The sequence below is a fragment of the Pongo pygmaeus genome, chromosome 9 (assembly GCF_028885625.2).
Source record: "Pongo pygmaeus isolate AG05252 chromosome 9, NHGRI_mPonPyg2-v2.0_pri, whole genome shotgun sequence".
Lineage (NCBI taxonomy): Eukaryota > Metazoa > Chordata > Mammalia > Primates > Hominidae > Pongo > Pongo pygmaeus.
In genome coordinates, this window is record NC_072382.2 from 70,873,677 (window position 1) to 70,887,635 (window position 13,959).

Genomic DNA, 13,959 nt, shown 5'->3' on the forward strand with positions numbered 1-13,959 from the left:
AGAAGCAGCCAGGGAGAGAAACCCAGAAAGCCAGACTTGTGGGAAAGTATCAAGCTGTCCACCATATGTGAAATTAGAATCCTAAAAGGAGAGAAAAAATGGGTTAAACATTTTTTGAAGAATTATTGACTGAATGTTTCAAAATTTGGACATAAAGAAAATCTATTAATTCATATCTTTAGCAAATCTTGAGTAATGTCAATTAAAAAATAAAACATACAACTAAACGCATATCTTACAAATGGCATAAACAACAAATGTATACCAATCTTAAAAGCAGACATAGAAAAAGACACATTGCATACAAGAAAATTATTAGAGGAAACAACGGAAACCTGAAAAAAAACTGGAACTTTATTTGTGAAAGAAAAAATCGGTCAATATAGATTTCCAGTGAAAATTTTCTTCAAATCAAGACAATATTCAAAAAATTGCTGAGACTGATATCAAGCAGCTATCTCTATACATGTTCTTCTAGGAGTTTTGTGATTTCAGGTCTTACATTTATGTCTTTAATCTATTTTGAGTTGACTTATGGTTTAAGGTAAAGGTCCAGTTTTATTCTTTCGCATTTGGATATCCAGTTTTCCCAACACTATTTGTTGAAGAGACTATCGTTCCCCTATTGTGTTGGTGGCCTTGTTGAGAATTACTTGACTGTATATATATAAATTTATTTCTGGGCTCTTTATTCTGTTCAATTTGGTCTATCTGTCTATTTATATGATAGTACCATACTTTTTTGATTACTATAGCTTTGTAATATAATTTGAAATCAGAAAGTGTGCTGCCATCAACTTGGTTTTTCTTTCTCAAGATTGTTTTGGCTATTTGGGGGTGTTCTGTGGTTTCATAAAAATTTTCAAATTGTTTTCTATAAAATGTTCCAGAGCTCAGGTAACAAAAGCAAAAATGAACAAGTGGAGCAAAATCAAACTAAATATCTTCTGCACAGCAAAGAAAACAATCATCAAAAGGAACAGTTTGGGAGAAAATATTTACAGATCATATATCTGATACAGGTCTAATACCCAAAATATATAAGGAACTCAATCAACTAAATATCAAAAAATATAATAGTAACCTAAGTAAAAATGAGCAAAGGATCTGAATATACATTTTTCTGAAGACATGCAAATGGTCAGCAGGCATATGAAAAGGTGGACTACATCACCAATCATCAGGAAAATGCAAATCAAAACCACAAGTATCACTCACACCTGTTGAGATGGCTATTATCAAAAAAGACAAGAGATGGGGGTTGGAGAGGCTGTGGAGAAAGGAGAACTCTTGTGCATGGCTATGTTAACTTACATTCTCACCAGCTATTATAGAAAACAGTATGGAAGTTTCTCAAACAACTAAAAATAGAGTTATTGTATGATGAAGAAATTCCTCTACTGTTTATGTATCCAAAATAAATAAAATAGCATTTTCTAGAGATATCTGCACTCATGTTAATTGCAGCATTATTCACAATAGCCAAGACATGGAAACAATCTAAGTGGTATCTTATATAGATGAACAGATAAAGAAATTGTGACAGGTCTGTATATGATATTGTGGTATATATCATATGTATATATGATATCATAATATTATTCAGCCTTAAAAAAAGGAGATATTGCCACTTGCGACATTATGTATAAACCTAGAGTACATTTTGCTAAGTGAAATAAACCAGTCACAGAAACAAATAAAGGCATGATTTTACTTATATGTGGAATCTCAAAAGAAAAATAAGGTCAAATACATAGAAACAGTGTAAAAAGGGGAAGAAAGAAAAATAGGGAGAAGTAGGTCAAAGATTATAAACTTGCAGCTGTGTAGGATAAATAAGTTTAGAGATCTAGTGTATGGCATGAGGACTTAATACTGTACTGTAAACTAAACATTTGTTATGACAGTAGATGTTAGATGCCCTTACACAAAGAAAAAGCAAAAGGTAACTATGGAAGGTGTTGGATTGATGGATAGGTTAATTTGCTTTATTGAAGTAATCATGTACACATATATCCTATATTTTTTGAACAAGCTTACTTGTTTTAGATAAAATATTTTAAAAGCTTTTATCTGAAGCAAGTCAAATTTCTGTTTCCTAATTGTTTAAGGTCCTTCATGTTATTTCCACTCTTAAAACTTATGTAACCCTTTGGATATAATGAGATATATGTTTTTCTCTATTTTTTATGTCAGTACTCTTAAGATACAGCTATCGCTGTCTCTCGGGGTACCTCTGCCTCTGGTCATTCTGTTCATTCTTTATGTTGAAATTTTATATCTCCGGGCTACAACTCAGGGTTTTACAGTTTCATCAATTTCTCTAGTCAATGTTTATGAGCCACAGAGAATGAGAATTATATATTCAATTTTTTTGAACTTCTGTGTTTGAGTTTTTAAAAAATTAACCTAATGTGAAAGACCCTAGATCCGGGGAAAGGTGCTGTGTGGCTTAGAGTATAAACATCAGAATGTTCTGTGGACTTTCTAGAATATTTCAGTGCCCTTGTATATACTCAGAATGTGTGGAGAGTAACTCCAAAACAAAGCCCTTACTTCAATATCCATGGTGGTCCATAGCTAGGGCTAGCAGAAGGAAGGGTTCAAAATCACTATTTTTATCACTCAAATTATCTGCTCTTGGAAAAACCAGTCCCTTTGGGTAGCCCCAATCATGTGTAAGTCTTTTTCCTGAAGTATGATCATATGGTTCTCTTCCTTCTGTCTGCTCATTGAACCAGAGCTCCAGGACCAATACCACTATGGCAATACTTCTTTTGCCTCTACAACTCTCAGGTCACAGCTGAAATATTACCTCCTCTCAGAACCCGCATTTGTCACACTAGCTTACATAAATTTTGTTATTCTCTATTGCATCAAATTTTTTGTTTCTTTCATAGCAGCTATATGAGGTTGTAATTATTTTTGTTACTTTTTTATTTCCTTTCCCTGTTAAAATACAAGCTTCATAGAAACAGAGAATATATGCACCGATATATTCTATGTACCTAGTAGTTGCTAAAATAGAGAGGCCTCTCATTAGATAAACAAACAACTGAACAATGACTGCTTGTTAAATAAATGTATTTAGTTATTCTATTATTCATTTCTAAACACAGAAAGAAAGAGTGAGAACGGGAGAAAGAAAGGAAGAATGAAAGAGAGTGAGATAAAGAATAGATATTTTCTGGCATTAAATTATTGCCCCCAAATTGGACAGAGACATATCAACAAATGCTCCTCTGAAGATTTGAATTTAATTTTCCCTGTAAATTGCTCTGACCTGACAACCCAGCTATTTTAGTTTAGTCTTTGTAGATGATATACATAAAATGCCTATCTCACTTTGCTGTATGTAGCATTTCCAATCCTGGACAGTCAGCATAAAAGATACTATCATCACTTATTTAATATTTCATAGCATTAAACATTCAAACCTTCAACTTTAGGATTTACTATAAAAGGCTGACTGTTAATGATAAGAATAATAATAAATACATTGATGAATATGATCATTATTTTTAAATTACAACTTGGTAGCCTCTAGCATTTATATATCTGTATTTTCTATATGCATTTCTATAGAAGCAGCTTGCACATGCTGTACAAACCATAAGATGGCAGGAGAGGTTTGTGGAACACTGACTCACCTGGGTCCATGCAGAGGGAAGTTTGAAGATCTTATTGATACAGATTGACACAGGATACCAAAGCCTCTTTCCCCACTGCCTTTCCTTGAGTAAAAATCCTGAGAAAATGTCTTCCCTTTCTTTCTATGTTGATAGCAAAACCCAATGAGGTCATCACTTCTAACAACTGCTGACTTATTTTGGATTTTAGTCTACATTCACTATAACACAAAAATGCAGACAAGCAGCACTGATTTTAGTGTGGCATCATGGAAATAACAGTGCTACACACAGCCCTTGCTACCAGCCAATAGGACTATTTATTTGAATATGTTCATATATGTATATATAAATGTGTAGAAAAGGTGCAGAGAAATGTATGGCAGATTATAAAGGGAAATTATCTCCAGGGAGGATAGAAAGGTAAGGATAAAATGTCTTTACTTTATATTTAATATACATGGAGTATACATAATTTTTTAAATTTATATCATAGACATATTTAGGATATTGAATGGAAAATTTTAAAAATTCAACTACTTACTAGTTGTATAATTTTAAAAATATCTCAAATTATCAGATTTTTTATCCAGAAAAAATATGTAAAAAGTCTGTTTCATAGAGTTTTACTGAGGTATAATAGATGTAATTCTCCTAAAAGTGTTACATTTGCAAATAGTGGCTGCCAAAATATTATTGTTAATAGTATTCCACTAACTAGTAATAATAACTTTAATTAATATTTGTTAAGCCGTGACTTTGTTTCTACTACCCCACACACGTGGGCATACGTATCTTCTTCTATCATGTTGGCCTAATTCAGTACTAGAAAATCAGTAGGGACTCAGGTTATATGTGTGAATGGATGAATAAATGAATGAATGCCTATTTTTAAAGACTTCATCCTTTCTGTATGTCTAACCTTAGATCCTAGTCATGGCCATATGTCTCTAGGTGGCCCAACAACCCTATCACAGATTCTGCTTCAAAGGCACTCATCTTGATGAATGAGTATCTAGTCCCAGAAGGAGGCTAAAAACTATCTTGTCCACATCTAGTTGGCTGACACACAATTTAGGCTTCTTGGGTGTAATCAGATCTGTAAGCATGATCCGGAAGGAAAAAGTTTCTGAGCAGAGGCTTCCAACATCCTCAGAAGGAAACCTCTCTTAATCCACATAAAAATGGTGTAAATTCCAACATCTTGCTCCTAAGAACACTTTGCCCTGGGAAAAAAAAAAAAAAAGCCATCATAAGCTTTCAGAAGGCCTATGCTGAGGTTTTGCTTCCTTCAGTTTTAAAGCATAATATTTTGAGTAACTCAATGTTTAGAAACCTCAAATTTTTCTCTTGACAGATAAAACTGAAACCTCTACTATGCTCTGCCTTCTCACAGGATGCATGTGAGAATAAAACACAAGTCTTTATGTTAGAATATCTTGTGTAACCTCAAGTATTATGATTGTGAGAGAGCTTTTTAAAGGTTTTTATTTCCTTTGTCAGAGCCAGACAGAGTATCTTCTCAGCCCAAAGGTCAAATGGTCTCATTTTCACAAAATTTTCAATGATGATTATAGTAATAATAGCAGCAATGATTGCTATAATACTTACAATGGACCAGGCACTATTGAACATGTTAGACATATTAATGTATTTAATCATTAAAATAATTCAAGCATGTGGATACTATTGGTATCCCCACTTAAAGATGAGTGGACCAAAACACAGAAAGATAAAGTGCTTTGCTAAAGGATACGCAGCCAATAAGTGGAAGGTGGGATTCTAAACCAAACTGTTTAATTCCCAAAACTACTGCATAAGACTGTATGAAGAAGCATGAAACAATGGGTTTCAAGAAGCCTACAGAACACTTAACAGGATTTTTCATGCTGGTTCATAGTTAAGTTATTGGTTGAAGATGCAACAAATCTGAATGGCAGAGGAAAAAACAAAGAGAATTCTGAGTGAGCCTGGGTCTCCATAGGAGCAAAGAACCAAGTGAAGCTTGGGTTAGTTGTGGGGTGTAAGATATAATTAGAAGAGAAGTAGCTCTACTCTGGTAGAAGGGAAACTTTGAAGAACGTCTGATTCCTCACAAACTGCTGAGTAAGGATAGGAAAATGCATAGCCTTGGTCAAGATTTAAACATGAGGACATAAAAATAGATATAGGCAGAAAGCACAAGTAAAAAAATACATTTTTGAATGCATATATTGTGCAAGTGTCTCTATTCTGAGTACTAGCATATCAGAAACAACATTTTTGTTCCTTTTGTCAGAGGCGTTTGAACCAGAGCAACTCCATCTTAAATAGGATTTGGGTAAAATAAGGCTGAGACCTACTGGGCTGTATTCCCAGAGAGTTAGGCATTCTAAGTCACAGGATGAGATAGGAGGTTGGCACAAGATACAGGTCATAAAGACATTGCTGATAAAACAGGTTGCAGTAAAGAAGCCGGCTGAAACCCACCAAACCAGGATTGTGATGAGAGGGACCTCTGGTAGTCCTCACTGCTACTCTCCCACCAGCACTATGACAGTTTAGAAATGCCATGGCAACATCAGGAAGTTATGCTATGCGGTCTGAAAAGGGGAGGCATGAATAATACCCCTTGTTCAGCATATCAGCAATAAATAACCATAAAAATGGGCAACAAGCAGTCCTCAGGGCTGTTCTGCCTATAGGGTAGCCATTCTTTTATTCCTTTACTTTCTTAATTGACTTGCTTTCACTTTTCTGTATGGATTTGCCCCAAATTCTTTCTTGGGCACGAGATCCAAGAACCCTCTCTTAGGGTCTGGATTGTGAATCCTTTGTGGCAACAGTTTTAACTTCAAAAATCTCCTTTCAAAATGATTTTATTCCACTTCACAATGAAATAACTAAAACTCTATGTCACTAAGTGGCTTTGCAAGGTAGCATGTGTATGTGTGGCAGAGCTTCTCTTTCTTCAGAACCACATTCCTGAGAGTTGACAGACTGTCTTTGGTCTCTGTTGCTAGAGAATTTTATCCTGGTTCATGGACTGCAGGGGGAGGTGGAAGCATTTTCAAACTTTGGGAGGCGAATGTTAGGAGACCATTAGGCATGTGCTCAAGAGATGACACCAAGTCCAGGGAGGGACTAAAACTTTGTGCCTGTTGTCTCATGAATCAGATAGCACCCCTGCCTAAACCTTCCCAGTCCTGCATTGCACAGAGACCCTTGCTTGGGATTGGAATTAGTCATCAATACAAACTTATTTTCCCAAATTTTAATTTTTATTCTAAAGACTTTGAATCTCAAGTGAATACCCTGATTTCCTTCCTTCCTTCGTCCTTTCCTTTCCTTTCTTTCCTTTCTTTCCTTTCCTTTCCTTCTCCTCCTCTTCTCCTTCTCCTTCCCCTTCTTCTTCTTCTCTTCCTTCCTTTCCTTCCCTTCCTTCCCTTCCTTCCCTTCCTTCCCTTCCTTCCTTCCCTTCCTTCCCTTCCCTTCCTTCCTTCCCTTCCTTCCTTCCCTTCCTTCCCCCCTCCCTCCCTCCCTCCCTCTCTCTCTTTCTCTCTTTCTCTCTTTTTTTCTTTCTCATCTTGCTTTTGCCTTCCAGGCTGCTGGAGTGCAATGGCGCGATCTCGGCTCACTGCAACCTCTGCCTCCCAGGTTCAAGCAATTCTCCTACCTCAGCCTCCCGAGTAGCTGCAATTACAGGTGCCTGCCACCAGGCCTGGCTAATTTTTTTGTATTTTTATTAGAGACAGGGTTTCACCATATTGGTCAGGCTGGTCTTGAACTCTTGACCTCAGGTGATCCTCCCACCTCGGCCACACAAAGTGCTGGGATTACAGGCATGAGTCACTGTGCCTGGCCTCCCTTTTCTTTAACATGCTACCCCCAGAGGGACCTTCCCTTGAGCTCCTTTTCAGATTCTTCTTTCTGTTTCTCTGGCCCTTTCTCCTTTGTCTTCTATACTTTCCTACTGATTTTCCTTCCTGTTTCCCTGATCCTTAACTTCCTACTTAAGGCTTGCTCTATCCTCTTCACATACTGTTTGTTATTTTGCCCACTGGGTTCACCTCTAAGTCACACAGAACTGGACAATAAGCATAGCCCTCAGCAACTTTTCCATTAACAGCCCCCAAACATGCTGATTACCTGGTTGCTCCATAGCGTGGTTGGTTGGTCTTAAGTCTCCCACTAGCCAGCACCTAGCAGTGCTTCAGTTTGTGTGGTTCTCAGTGCTGGTGATTATGCTGAGCCTGCCCCCTTCGTGCCTCTCTGGTCACTGTCAGACCCTTCAGAACCCAAGAGGTAAGGAGAGTTCCTCTAAGAATGGTTAGCAACTTAAACTTCATCCTGTCATCAAGCCAGCACATACTAAGCATCTATAATGTGCTAGACAATGTGGGTAATGAAGATGATGCCTGGATTATAATATCTGCCCTCAAAAGCTTATATCTATTTTTTTTATAATTACAGGACAATTTAAATGTATCAGTTTGGGTTGAATAAAATCAGGTGTGTTTCTCATTAGGGCCTCAACACATTTGGAGGTGTGTTAAGACAGTAGTCAGATTCACACCAAGAGCCCTGTCATGGCAAACCGATGACATGTGCATCTCGATAATGTTTTTGTGTATCAATATGCTTTGTGAAAAATCTTCAAGGTAGTACAGCCATATTCTATCATGTTCATAGATAGGAAAATGGTTGCTGACTGGCAGACCAGAATTGGGTTGCCTTTTCCTTTTTATGCATCTCTTCACAGTGATTTCTACAGTATGCTTGATCTTGTCTCTCATCCCATATTTGGTTACTTGTTGCCATGCCGGGACCAGTCATGCATTGGTTTGCCTTTGGCATCAGTGTATGCTCTATACCCATGTTTTCCACAGCTGGCAAACACCAGTGGTATTCTAATAACACTGTTCTCACCACCAGCCCTTCTGGTTCACTAGATGTTTCCATGGGGTCCTGATATAATAGAGAACTTATTTGAAACACAGTTGCCAGCCCCATACTCTAAATGTCTACAGAACTCACCAGACAAAGAAGAAAAGTTATTTAGCAGCTGTGATAAGCTACCACTTGAATTCAAAGTTATTACAAGCATGATTATTGACACACTTGGTTTTATTGAGTGTCCCTTATTTGCCCAAGATTCACTGCTGTGACAAGAATGACAAGAAGAAGCAGTTGCTTGAGAAATCCCCTTGTAGTCTTCTGTTATGTAATTTTTTTCCCTCTCTCTCTGCTTCTCCTTGTGTATCTACTGTAGAAGCTACAATGATTAAAAATTATTTACTAAAATCATTTCATAAAACTATATTAAATGGTAATTCACTAATAGAAACTTAGGAAAGGTGACAAAGTCCTGTGAGGTTGGCTTCAGCATATCCAGAACACATGCTCAGGAAGGAAGAGGGTGGGGGGACCTTGTAAACAAGGGACTTTGATCATTTACTTTGAAGAGTCTTCTGTCATATGCTGGATGGGCATACAGCTTAGAAGGCTGCCTTAGAGTGCACAAAATCAGAGATATCCAGAGATGCACATGAAGATGGAGTGAGAAGAGGAATAGAGAGACACAGAAATACCTCTCATGCTTAGTTTATTTTTTCATTTAATACAGAATATTTTTTAATCTCCTACTCTCTTCAAAGCACTGTGCTTAAAGCTGGCATGTAGTTGAATTTATAATCTAGCAAGGAGACTGACCATTGAGAATTACAAATATGGCAGGAATTTCTAAACAGAAAGATGTGCAGCTCTCATAGCCTGTCACACAAATGACACATCACATAGCTCCTAAACTGCATCATAGTATTACCATGACCTCCTGTTTCTACATTTGGCTTGCCTCCATATCCCCCCAAATTCCAATGTTTTTGTGAAGTCAAGATTGGTGGTCAAGGTCAAGGGAAAGTGCACAGATCAAAAGCTCATCTAACTATGTCAAACTTTGTCATAGCTAGATGAGCTTTTTGAACTTAAAGTTTGTCAAAATTTAGGAAAATATTTTGCCCTTAGGTGGTCGCTTGTTGAGCCCTGAAAATTTTACTCTTTCTTTAGTGTTGAGATACCTCTTCCTTTATTGAATCTATAATCAACCATATTGCAACCATGGAGAGTGAGACAGTACCTGGCTCAGAGGTCCACATCACATAATATGTGGGTGAATCTATCACTACACTGTTGTGAAGCCCTGTTCTCCAGCCCAGGCATTCTTCCATTCCTAACACAAGCTTCTCCTCCTTTACAGAAATGGGTCTGAGTTGCCTATTTTTATAACTGCCATGTCATGCTGAGTGGGGGCTGGGGTTTGCAAAGAGAGAAGACAGCTAGGGAACATAATTGCTACCATAATTGCTTTCTATTGTACAATAAATATAGTCTGGATGTATTGCATATGGTCCCTAGTTTTTAATAGAATCCTCATGAAAATGCTACTTTCCTGCTTTCCAATAACAGAATGATGGAAAGGCCTTCACAAGTCCAAACACAAGCAAATGGCGAAATGGCAGAGTTGTTCTTTTTCTGTGTCACATAAGATTCCAGACAATATAATCTTAGTGGTATCTATGAGAAAAATCTACCTCAATATATCTTCTTTCTCCATTCACACTCAAAAACTTGGTATCTGTGCTTGGTTTAATAAAAATAATGAGAACACATGGACACAGGAAGGGGAACATCACACTTCGGGGACAGTTGTGGGGTGGGGGGAGGGGGGAGGGATAGCACTGAGAGTTATACCTAATGCTAGATGGCGAGTTGGTAGGTGCAGCGCACCAGCATGGCACATGTATACATATGTAACTTACCTGCATGTTGCGCACATGTACCATAAAACCTAAAGTATAATAATAATAATAATAATAATAAAAAAAAAAATAGTGAGTGTACCTCATGGAGCTGAGTGGTGGTGATCTGTGTTTATGATTGTGTATATGTGTGCTTTTGTGTGAGAGTGTGTGTGTATGTGTGTCAAGAGGTTAAGGGCTTAAAGGAACAATTAATTGGTGATTAGGATCATGTACTCAATACCATAGCTTGAAGTAAAAAAAAAAAAAAGAAATCCGTAATTCCAAGACTGCTGCATCATGACTTGAAAAACGATGCCTGTCCACTAACCTGTGTGTGTGTGTGTGTGTGTGTGTGTGTGTGTGTGTGTGTGTGTGTGTGTGGGGTTGGGTTCATTGCGGGGAAACACTTGAGATCCTGTATTGATGAAAAATGATTTATCCAGACCAATCATTCTGTTCGTAAAACTTTGAGTTTTCAAGACACTCAGGGTCTCTTTCTTCCCTTAAGCTTTTTCTCATGGAGGAATGCCGCCCAGACATCTACTTAGCACATTTTACAACATTTGCATTTCCTTGGGCTCCTTTTCCTTCTGGTTTTCAACCTTCATGCCCCAATCCCTGCCTAACTTCTATTATTTCTTTCTTTCTTTTTTTTTTTTGCCATACATCTGCCTTTATTATGAGCAACAGGCGGGACACTTCCAGCAATAGAAAAAAAATTAATTTACAAAAGCAGGGATTCAGTGAAGCCACCTGGTTGTTACTCTTGGGCACTCACACGTAGATGCCAACCCAGAGCAGCAGGAAGAGGACTTCAAAGCCTATGAAGAGTGAGGCCACCAAGGAGATACTCTTTATAGATATCACAAGTGTACTTGGTAGAGGTGACCTCATAAACAAAGAACCAGGTGGTGAAGAACATGCCGATGGCCGAAAGCACTACAATCAGATGGGGGAAGACAGCCGGGTTCACTGGGCTGTTGTATCTGCTCATGGCCTTGAGCTCCATTTTTCCCCAGCAGGCTAAGCCGCCACTCTGCCACTGGAAGACTTCTGTTATTTCTTATCTTTTGCTTTCCTGACTTCATCTCTGCTCTCTGACTAGGTAATTATATCTAACAATGTTATCTATTCTGATTCATGGTAGCCAGTAGACCTGATTTAATCATCACATTCTCATTATAAGGCTCAACAACTAATGTTCCCAATTTTCCAAAGCCATAGACTGATCATCTGACCTACAAATACACTAAATTCCTGACCATCGTCGTAGTTGATTATGGCTCTGAATGGCTTTTTGCCCAAAGCATCCAGCACCATTTTCATCTGGGTAGTTTCCCCTGCTGGTGAAAATAGTAGACATTTTACCTTATCCACCCCCATCACCTGACAGTGACACTGGATCCACTATCATTCTCTATCTGAGTGTGGTTGAGATCTTCAAAATCTGCAGTGCTGATAGCTCAGCACGGAATGAAGTGAACCAACAAGCTCTCTCTGACTTTGGTTTATAAGGATTTACATACATTTTCTGATGGATACTAGGCTCATTTCTGGGAATATGCAGCAATTTAAAGCATTGTGCCTCATGTCAAAGTTTGCTTTACTCAATCTGAGACTAATCTATTTGGTAAGTTTTTCTTTCTGTTAGTAATGACCCTTGTCATTACAGTGTCCCCCATCCTCACTCTAATTTCATCTTTTTTGGGAGTAAATACTTGGTAGAACACATAGAGGCAAAGAGGAAGCTGGTTTATGCAGCCTGAAGAGAGCAACAAAGGAAACAGATAATCCAAACCAGAGTCTGGAACTACACCAGAGATATCATTCTCTATTCCCGTGGGTTTTCAACTTGATTTTTTCCTCACTAGATCTCTCTGCTAGGGAATGAAAAAGGAGATCTAGGATTTTCCCTCTTCTAGGAATTTGCAAAAGAGATTATTCAGAAGCCAAGTTCTAAAGATTTTAGGGAGTCTTTGGGATGATACATTCTTATACCCCATCACATCTTGACTGATATATTACTGCATTTCCCTCTCTGCAATCTCTAATAAGCCAACCGTCTACTGCCAATTCTGCCCTGCCATGCCCCCTATTGCCTATGCTGAGCCTCTAGGCCAAGACACACTGGAGTCCTTTACCGACCTGTTCATAAGTGTGTTCATTGTTGCCATAGATGTGACTATGAACCTCTAAGCCTGGTCAAGATATTGGATCCAACACCACCTTTTTAGATTATACTCAGAAGCCAAGCTGCAAAGAATATTAGTTTCAGAAACTCCTCCATAAGGCCCACTCCTCCCTCCTCCCTACTTCTTTATTCTCCCAGCCTGAGGGATTTGGAACTCTGGAACAGGCGTGGCTAAGGTTTCTTCCTGCATCTAGTTTTGGGAATTAGCCTCATTTCCAGAAATAAGATTTATTTTAAGCATCACATAGGGGTAGAAAAGAAAATGTAGGGAGGATGGCCCTTTTGCAGCAGATTTATTTATTTATTTATTTTATTATTATACTTTAAGTTTTAGGGTACCTGTGCACAACGTGCAGGTTTGTTACATATGTATACATGTGCCATGTTGGTGTGCTGCACCCATTAACTCGTCATTTAGCATTAGGTATATCTCCTAATGCTATCCCTCCCCCCTGCCCCCACTCCACTACAGGCCCCAGTGTGTGATGTTCCCCTTCCTGTGTCCATGTGTTCTCATTGTTCAATTTCCACCTATGAGTGAGAACATGCGGTGTTTGGTTTTTGTCCTTGCGATAGTTTGCTGAGAATGATGGTTTCCAGCTTCATCCATGTCCCTACAAAGGACATGAACTCATCATTTTCTGTGGCTGCATAGTATTCCATGGTGTATATGTGCCACATTTTCTTAATCCATTCTATCATTGTCAGAAATTTGGGTTGGTTCCAAGTCTTTGCTATTGTGAATAGTGCCACAATAAACATACGTGTGCATGTGTCTTTATAGCAGCATGTTTTATAATCCTTTGGGTATCTACCCAGTAATGGGATGGCTGGGTCAAATGGTATTTCTAGTTCTAGATCCCTGAGGAATCGCCACACTGACTTCCACAATGGTTGAACTAGTTTACAATCTCACCAACAGTGTAAAAGTGTTCCTACTTCTCCACATCCTCTTCAGCACCTGTTGTTTCCTGACTTTTTAATGATCGCCATTCTGACTGCTGTGCGATGGTATCTCATTATGGTTTTGATTTGCATTTCTCTGATGGCCAGTGATGAAGAGCATTTTTTCATGTGTCTTTTGGCTGCATAAATGTCTTCTTTTGAGAAGTGTCTGTTCATATCCTTCACCCACTTTTTGATGGGATTGCTTGTTTTTTTGTTGTAAATTTGTTTGAGTTCATTGTAGATTGTGGATATTAGCCCTTTGTCAGATGAGTAGATTACAAACATTTTCTCACATTCTGTAGGTTGCCTGTTCACTCTGATGATAGTTTCTTTTGCTGTGCAGAAGCTCTTTAGTTTAATTAGATCCCATTTGTCCATTTTGGCTTTTATTGCCATTGCTTTTGGTGTTTTA

The 13,959-nt window shown here is 38.2% G+C and overlaps 1 protein-coding gene and 1 pseudogene across 2 annotated transcripts in view; one reads left to right on the plus strand and one right to left on the minus strand.

Moving 5' to 3' along the window:
• The window catches only part of HBE1 (hemoglobin subunit epsilon 1), a 250,894-nt gene that overhangs the window by 136,068 nt on the left and 100,867 nt on the right, over positions 1 to 13,959 (plus strand). The gene's annotated exons all lie outside the window — the stretch shown is intronic.
• LOC129008872 (transmembrane protein 258-like) lies at positions 11,183 to 11,417 on the minus strand (annotated as a pseudogene).